The sequence below is a fragment of the Mustela lutreola genome, chromosome 8 (assembly GCF_030435805.1).
Source record: "Mustela lutreola isolate mMusLut2 chromosome 8, mMusLut2.pri, whole genome shotgun sequence".
NCBI lineage: Eukaryota > Metazoa > Chordata > Mammalia > Carnivora > Mustelidae > Mustela > Mustela lutreola.
Genome location: NC_081297.1, coordinates 77,948,643 through 77,956,055, shown reverse-complemented (window position 1 = coordinate 77,956,055; position 7,413 = coordinate 77,948,643). Strand labels below are relative to the sequence as shown.

The following is a 7,413-nucleotide window of genomic DNA, read 5'->3' as shown; positions in this document are numbered from 1 at the left end:
CTCAGTCTTTGAGGTACATAATTTAGGGTTTAGAGGCACGTCAGCATTATCAAGTAGAGGCAGTGGTGCTCCCTTCTCCTCGAGACCCATGGTTTGTGGACCCATCACTTGTGCAGTCAGCCCTAGGTCTTTAAGTAGGCCTACCTTCTCCAGCTCTGAGAAGTCCTGCTTCTGTTTGAATATTAATGTTCTTGGAAGGAGGACACACTTTCCTTTGGTCATTGTTTCAGGGTCTTGGAAGTGCTATGTTAGGATTGTCTAGGGCAGGAAGCTCTGTAAGCAAGGACTGTGTCTTTTTCTATACTTCCTCCAGCACAAGGCTCAATGCACATTCAGTCAGAATGTGCTGTGAACACTGAGTGACTGTCTCAGGAAATCCCTTGGGGAAAGCTTAAGATAGTTCCCTTTTAGTTTTACTCCTGGAGTGATTGGAAATGTGGCTGAGGAGCCAGGATGGATGGTGGTGGTAGAGGAATCTGTAGGAGATTCTGGGAGAGGCAGCTGGGTGGGGGGAAGTGCTTCTGTGCTTGATTATGGGACTGCTGAGTGGGCTCTTTAGCTGGATCTGGGATTGGCCTCCAAATCACTACAGGCTGGGCTCCACCAGGTACTCACACTTTTCTCTTGCCAGCTAGACTCCTCCATACCCCGATCCCTATAGAACTTTTTTACTTCTAAGTTCACATCTCGATGCCAACAAAGTCTCCAGCAAAGCCCCATTTAAGCCCTCAGTCCACCACCTCACCCATGCAGGGCCCCACTGGTCTTCCATTGTCAACCTTTTTCCTTGCTCCAGGATTCCAGCTAAACCACCTCCTTCCTACTTTCACATGCTTCCCAGTCCCCTTCTGCACTTTGGCCCCAACTCCCTGAGGCCCAGCCTTGTTAGTGCTCACACTCCTGAGGCCCCTCCTCCATGAGGACCTTGCCTCCCCAGGGCCTCAATTTCCTGAGGGCACACTTTAAGATCTACTCCAAGTCCTAACTCTGCTTGGCTGAGCTCCTTCCATGTCCCTGGTTTCGTCTTGTACTTTCTTCCTAAGTATTTCTCCTCTGAGGCAGAAAAAAAGTCCATGGTAAGTTATTTCTCCTGTTTATAGCGTTGTCAGAAAAACTGAGGCAGAACCAGGGCAGAAGATGGCTGGGCTTGGAATACCACTGGCTATAGAAGCCATGTGGGGTTGAAGCAGAGGATATTTCATGGACCCAGAGCTAGAGTTTGGTTTGGGGGTGTAGACCAGTACCTTGAGAGTTTGGAAAGGGCAAGTAGTTTTGTTGGGTCAGAAGGTTTTGGAAGCCTACACTACTCTGGATCAGAAAGGTTCTCAGCTCTCATGAGCAAAATATGAATCAGGGGAGGTTATTTTTGGTGCTTCTCCTCCAGTGTCCTTCCCACTTGTTTCCCCTGCCCTCTTTAGATGCCTTTCCTTTCTGGCCTAGTACAGAGCTTGCCTCATTCATCTTTCTCCCTTCCACACGGCCTCGCATACAGTATGCTTACACACGTTCTTTGAATGGATGAAGAACTTTCCATCTAGCTCTGCTGCCTCCTTCATGCTTTGCCTCATTTCTCAATGAAGAGTCTGAAAGTCACTGTGGGAGGACTTTGGTGTGCACTTTGCAGAATAGCAGGTCCAGTGTGATAAGGGGTTCCCCATCACCAGAGAGGATTTGGGGTCTTCTTCCTCCAGGCTCAGGAAGCTTGATATCTATTTTATAGCTACTAAATGTATCTCCCTGCCTTTCTTACCTAATTTAAAAAAGCTATGGTGGGGATGGATTATAGGCCAGGTCAGGCTGTAGGAGGAAAGATTATCAAGGTCTCCTGGGGTGTGGCTCCCTGGTGATCATTAAAAGAGTGAGTCACTGAGAGGCAGTTTGCTGCTATCATAAAACATATTTGCAACTCTTTAATTTTGAAGGCCCTTTGAACCTTAAACTGTTCACCCTTCCAGCCTCCCTACAGCCAAGTATGTCGTGGATGACACCCCCAACACCAGAAGTCCAGACAACACTTTTCCATGCATGACACCCAGTTTTTGGATTGTATGTGGCAAATATTGATTTCTTTCTCTTGTCCTCTAACAGTTCTTGGGCTACTTCTCTCTATTATCATTAATTCGTGATATGTGCTTCCAGAAGGCAGATTCATCTTAACCTTAGTTAAAGCAAAATAATGTAAAAGGCTAATTTCTTCACCAATTATATTCCAGATTGATAAATATGATTTTTTGATGATATTCATTTGGTTTATCCTTGTCCCTTTTTTTCTTCGATTATCACAGAAATCACAAAGCAGAGTGGTGATGAGAAAGAACTAGGAGGAGGGATACACAGTGTCCCTTAAAAAGTGGTGTCAGGGGTGCCTGGGTTGCTTAGTGGGTTAAAAAAGTGGTGTCAGAGGCTGGTTGTTGTAGATTATGTTGTCTGAGCTTGGGTGAGGCAGGTGGGTCTTGGTGGAGAAGATCTATAGCTGGAGAAGAGCTCGGACTTTGAGGCATGATACAACTTTCATATGACTCAAAGGATCTGGTGTCTTTTTGAAACAAAACAAAATAAAAAAAAAAAACAAAGCAAATCAATTAACTTTTCAAGGAAGATGGTGGCAATGTGGAGCAGCCACCTAGGGCTATTCGAGGAACCAAGCCAAACCTGGTGAGATAGGTTGAAGAGAGACAGCTAAGTACATACAAAGGAGAATAGAAAGATACATTTAAAAATATGAAGGAAGATAACCAGAGGGATAGTTGGCCTTTCCTAAGCCACACTGTGTGCAGTGTATTACTGAGAGTGTGTACTGGGAGGAAGTACATGGAAGGAGGAGCAATGGGCTCTGACCACTCACAACTGTTAGTCTAAAAGTGAAAACAGAGTATGGTGATGGATGGGACCACTGGGCGGATTTCTAGGTTCTGCGCTTACAAGGAAAGGAAGGATTTGGTGTGGCGTGGTTGGGTGGGGTGGAGGGCGGGGAAGGGGTGGACTGAAGGGGTGTAGTAAGTCTCCTTGGAAAAATGGCTATGGAGCACTACTGACATACATTATAGGTGTAGTTTGGAAAATGAGGTAGACAGACAAATCGACGTCCTTCTACTGCTTTCTTCCAAGGACTTTTTTTTTTTTTAATTAACATACAATGTATTGTTAGCCCCAGGTTTATACACCTCACAGCACTTGCCATAGCACATACCTTAACCAATGTCCATAACCCCATCACCCTCTCCCTACCCTCCCCTCCACAACCCTCAGTTTGTTTTGTGAGATTAAGAGTCTCTTATGGTTTGTCTCCCTCCCGGTCCCATCTTGTTTCATTTATTCTTTTCCCACCCCCCAAACCCACCACGTTGCATTTACACTTCCTCATATCAGGGAGATCATATGATAATTGTCTTTCTCCAATTGACTTATTTTGCTAAGCATAATACCCTCTAGTTCCATTCACATCATTGCAAATGACAAGATTTTATTTCTTTTGATGGCTCCATAGTATTCCATTGTATATATATATCACATCTTATTTATCCATTCATATGTTGATGGACATCTAGGCTCTTTCAATTGTTTGGTTATTGTAGACATTGCTGCTATAAACTTTCGGGTGCGTGTGCCCCTTTGGATCACTACATTTGTAACTTTAGGGTAAATACCCACTAGTGCAAATCCTGGATCATAGGGTAGCTCTATTTTCAACTTTTTGAGAAACCTCCATGCTGTTCTCCAGGGTGGTTGCACCAGCTTGCATTCCCACCAACAGCATAGGAGGGTTCTCCTTTCTCCTCATCTTCTCCAGCATCTGTCATTTCCTTACTTGTAAATTCTAGCCATTCTGACTGGTATGTGGTATCTCATTGTGGTTTTGATTTGTATTTCCCTGATGCTAAGTGATGTGGAGCACTTTTTCATGTGTCTGTTGGCCATATGGATGTCTTCTTTGCAGAAATGTCTGTTCATGTTCTCTGCTCATTTCTTGACTGGATCATTTATTACGTGGGTGTTGAGTTTGATAAGTTCTTTATAGATTTTGGATACTAGCCTTTTATATGTGGTTTGCAAATATCTTCTCCCCTTCTGTCAGTTGTCTTTTGGTTTTGTTAACTGTTTCCTTTGCTGTGCAACAGCTTTTGATCTTGATGAAGTCCCAATAGTTCATTTTTGCCCTTGCTTCCCTTGCCTTTGGTGATGTTCCTAGGAAGAAGTTGCTGAGGCTGAGGTCGAAAAGGTTGTTGCCTGTGTTCTCCTCAAGGATTTTGATGGATTACTTTCTCACATTGAGGTCCTTCATCCATTTTGAATCTATTTACATGTGCGGTATAAGGAAATGAACCAGTTTCATTCTTCTGCATGTGGTTGTCCAATTTTTCCAACACCATTTATTGAAGAGGCTGTCTTTTTTTCCATTGGACATTCTTTCCTGCTTTGTTGAAGATTAGTTGACCATAGCATTGAGGATCTATTTCTGGGCTCTCTACTCTGTTCCATTGTCTATGTGTCTGTTTTTGTGCCAGTACCATACTGTCTTGATGATGACAGCTTTGTAATAGAGCTTGAAGTTGGAATTGTGATGCCACCAACTTTGGCTTTCTTTTTCAATATTTTTCTGGCTATTTGGGTTTTTTTCTGGTTCCATAAAAGTTTTAGGATTATTTGTTCCATTTTTTTGAAAATAAAATGGATGGGATTTTGATAGAGATTGCATTAAATGTGTATATTGCTTTAGGTAGCGTAGACATTTTCAAGATATTTGTTCTTCCAATCCATGAGCATGGAACAATTTTCCATTTCTTTGTCTTCCTCAATTTCTTTCATGAGTACTTTATAGTTTTCTGAGTATAGATTCTTTTCCTCTTTGGTTAGGTTTATTCCTAGGTATCTGATGGTTTTGGGTGCAATTGTAAATGGGATTGACTCCTTAATTTCTCTTTCTTCTGTCTTGTTGTTGGTGGAAAGAAATGCAACTGATTTCTCTGCATTGATTTATATCCTGACACTTTACTGAATTCCTGTACAAGTTCTAGCAGATTTGGAGTGGAGTCCTTTGGGTTTTCCACATGGAGTATCATATCATCTGCAAAGAGTGATAGTTTGACTTCTTCTTTGCCAATTTGGATGCCTTTAATTTCTTTTTGTTGTCTGATTGCTGAGGCTAGGGCTTCTAGTACACATCCCTGCTGTGTTCCTGACCTTAGCGGAAAAGCTCTCAGTTTTTCTCCATTGAGAATGATATTCAAGGTGGGTTTTTCATAGATGACTTTGATGAAATTGAGGTATGTTCTCTCTATTCCTACACTCTGAAGAGTTTTGATCAGGAAGGGATGCTTTACTTTGTCAAATGCTTTTTCAGCATCTATTGAGAGTATCATATGGTTCTTGTTCTTTCTTTTATTAATGTATTGTATCACATTGATTGATTTGTGGATGTCAAAACCAACCTTGCAACCCTGGAATAAATCCCACTTGGTCGTGGTGAATAATGCCTTTAATGTACTGTTGGATCCTATTGGCTAATATTTTGGTGAGAATTTTTGCATCTGTGTTCATCAAGGATATTGGTCTGTAATTCTCTTTTTTGATGGGAATCTTGTCTGGTTTTGGGGTCAAGGTAATGCTGGCCTTATAATGAGTTTGGAAGTTTTCCTTCCATTTATATTTTTGGAGCAGTTTTAGGAGACTAGGTATTAATTCTTCTTTAAATGTTGGGTAGAATTCCCCTGGGAAGCCGTCTGGTCCTGGGCTCTTGTTCGTTGGGAGATTTTTGATGACTGTTTCAATCTCCTTACTGGTTATGGGTCTGTTCAGGTTTTCTATTTCTTCCTGGTTCAGTTGTTATAGTTTACTTGTCTCTAGGAATGTATCCATTTCTTCCTGATTGTCAAATTTGCTGGCATATAGTTGCTCATAATATGTTTTTATAATTGTTTGTATTTCTTGGGGTGCCTGGGTGGCTCAGTGGGTTAAAGCCTCTGGCTTTGGCTCAGGTCACGATCCCAGGGTCCTGGGATCAAGCCCTGCATCGGGTTCTCTGTTCAGCAGGGAGCCTGCTTCCTCCTCTCTCTCTCTGTGCCTGTCTCTCTGCCTACTTGTCATCTCTGTCTGTCAAATAAATAAATAAAATATTTTTAAAAAATTGTTTGTATTTCTTTGGTGTTGGTTGTGATCTCTCCTCTTTCATTCATGATTTTATTTATTTGGATCCTTTCTCTTTTCTTTTTGATAAGTCTGGCCAGGGGGTTAGCAATCTTATTACTTCTTTCAAAGAACCAGCTCCTAGTTTCATTGATTTGTTTTACTGGTTTTTTTTTTTTTTGCTTGTTTGTTTCTATTTCATTGATTTCTGCTCTGATCTTTATGAGTTCTCTTTTCCTGCTGGGTTTAGGCTTTCTTTGTTGTTCTTTCTCCAGCTTCTTTAGGTGTAGGGTTAGGTTGTGTATTTGAGACCTTTCCTGTTTCTTGAGAAAGGCTTGTATCGCTATATATTTTCCTCTCAGGACTGTCTTTGCTGTGTCCCACAGATTTTGAACCACTGTATTTTCATTATCATTTGTTTCCTTGAATTGTTTCAATTCTTCTTTAATTTCCTGGTTGACCCATTCATTCTTTAGAAAGATGCTCTTTAGTCTCCATGCATTTGGGTTCTTTCCAAATTTCCTCTTGTGACTGAGTTCTAGCTTCAGAGCATTGTGGTCTGAAAATATGCAGGGGATGATCCCAATCTTTTGATACCAGTTGAGACCTGATTTATGACCCAGGATATAATCTATTCTGGAGTATGTTCCATGTGCACTAGAGAAGAATGTGTATTCTGTTGCTTGGGATGGAATGTTCTGAATATATCTGTGATGTCCATCTGGTCCAGTGTGTCGTTTAAGGCCTTTATTTCCTTGTTGATCTTTTGCTTGGATGATCTGTCCATTTCAGTGAGGGGGGGTGTTAAAGTCCCCTACTATTATTGTATTATTGTAGATGTGTTTCTTTGGTTTTGTTATTAATTGGTTTATATAGTTGGCTGCTCCCACATTAGGGACATAGATATTTAAAACTTTTAGGTCTTCTTGTTGCACAGACCCTTTGAGTATGATATAGTGTCCTTCCTTACCTCTTATTATAGTATTCGGCATAAAATCTAATTGATTTGATATAAGTATTGCCACCTCAGTTTTCTTTGGATGTCCATTAGCATGGTAAATTGCTTTTCACTCCCTCACTTTAAATCTGGAAGTGTCTTTGGGTCTAAAATGAGTTTCTACTAGACAGAATATTGGTGGGTTTTGTTTTTTATCCATTCTGATATGCTGTGTCTTTTTATTGGGACATTTAGCCCATTTACATTCAAGGCAACTATTGAGAGATATAAATTTAGTGCCATTGTATTGTCTGGTGTACTACTTTTAGGCTCTCCCTTTGCTTAGAGGACCC

The 7,413-nt window shown here is 41.2% G+C and overlaps 1 protein-coding gene across 3 annotated transcripts in view; it reads left to right on the top strand.

Moving 5' to 3' along the window:
* The first annotated feature begins 948 nt into the window (after window positions 1–948).
* Window positions 949–7,413, top strand: part of LOC131838902 (cationic amino acid transporter 3-like) — a 75,572-nt gene continuing 69,107 nt past the window's right edge. The window contains exon 1 of one of the 3 annotated variants that reach the window (XM_059185712.1): window positions 949–1,076. The gene's annotated coding sequence lies outside the window, so the exon portion shown is untranslated. The remainder of the gene's footprint in view (window positions 1,077–7,413) is intronic. The other 2 variants (XR_009356736.1, XR_009356737.1) reach the window with 2 other exon arrangements.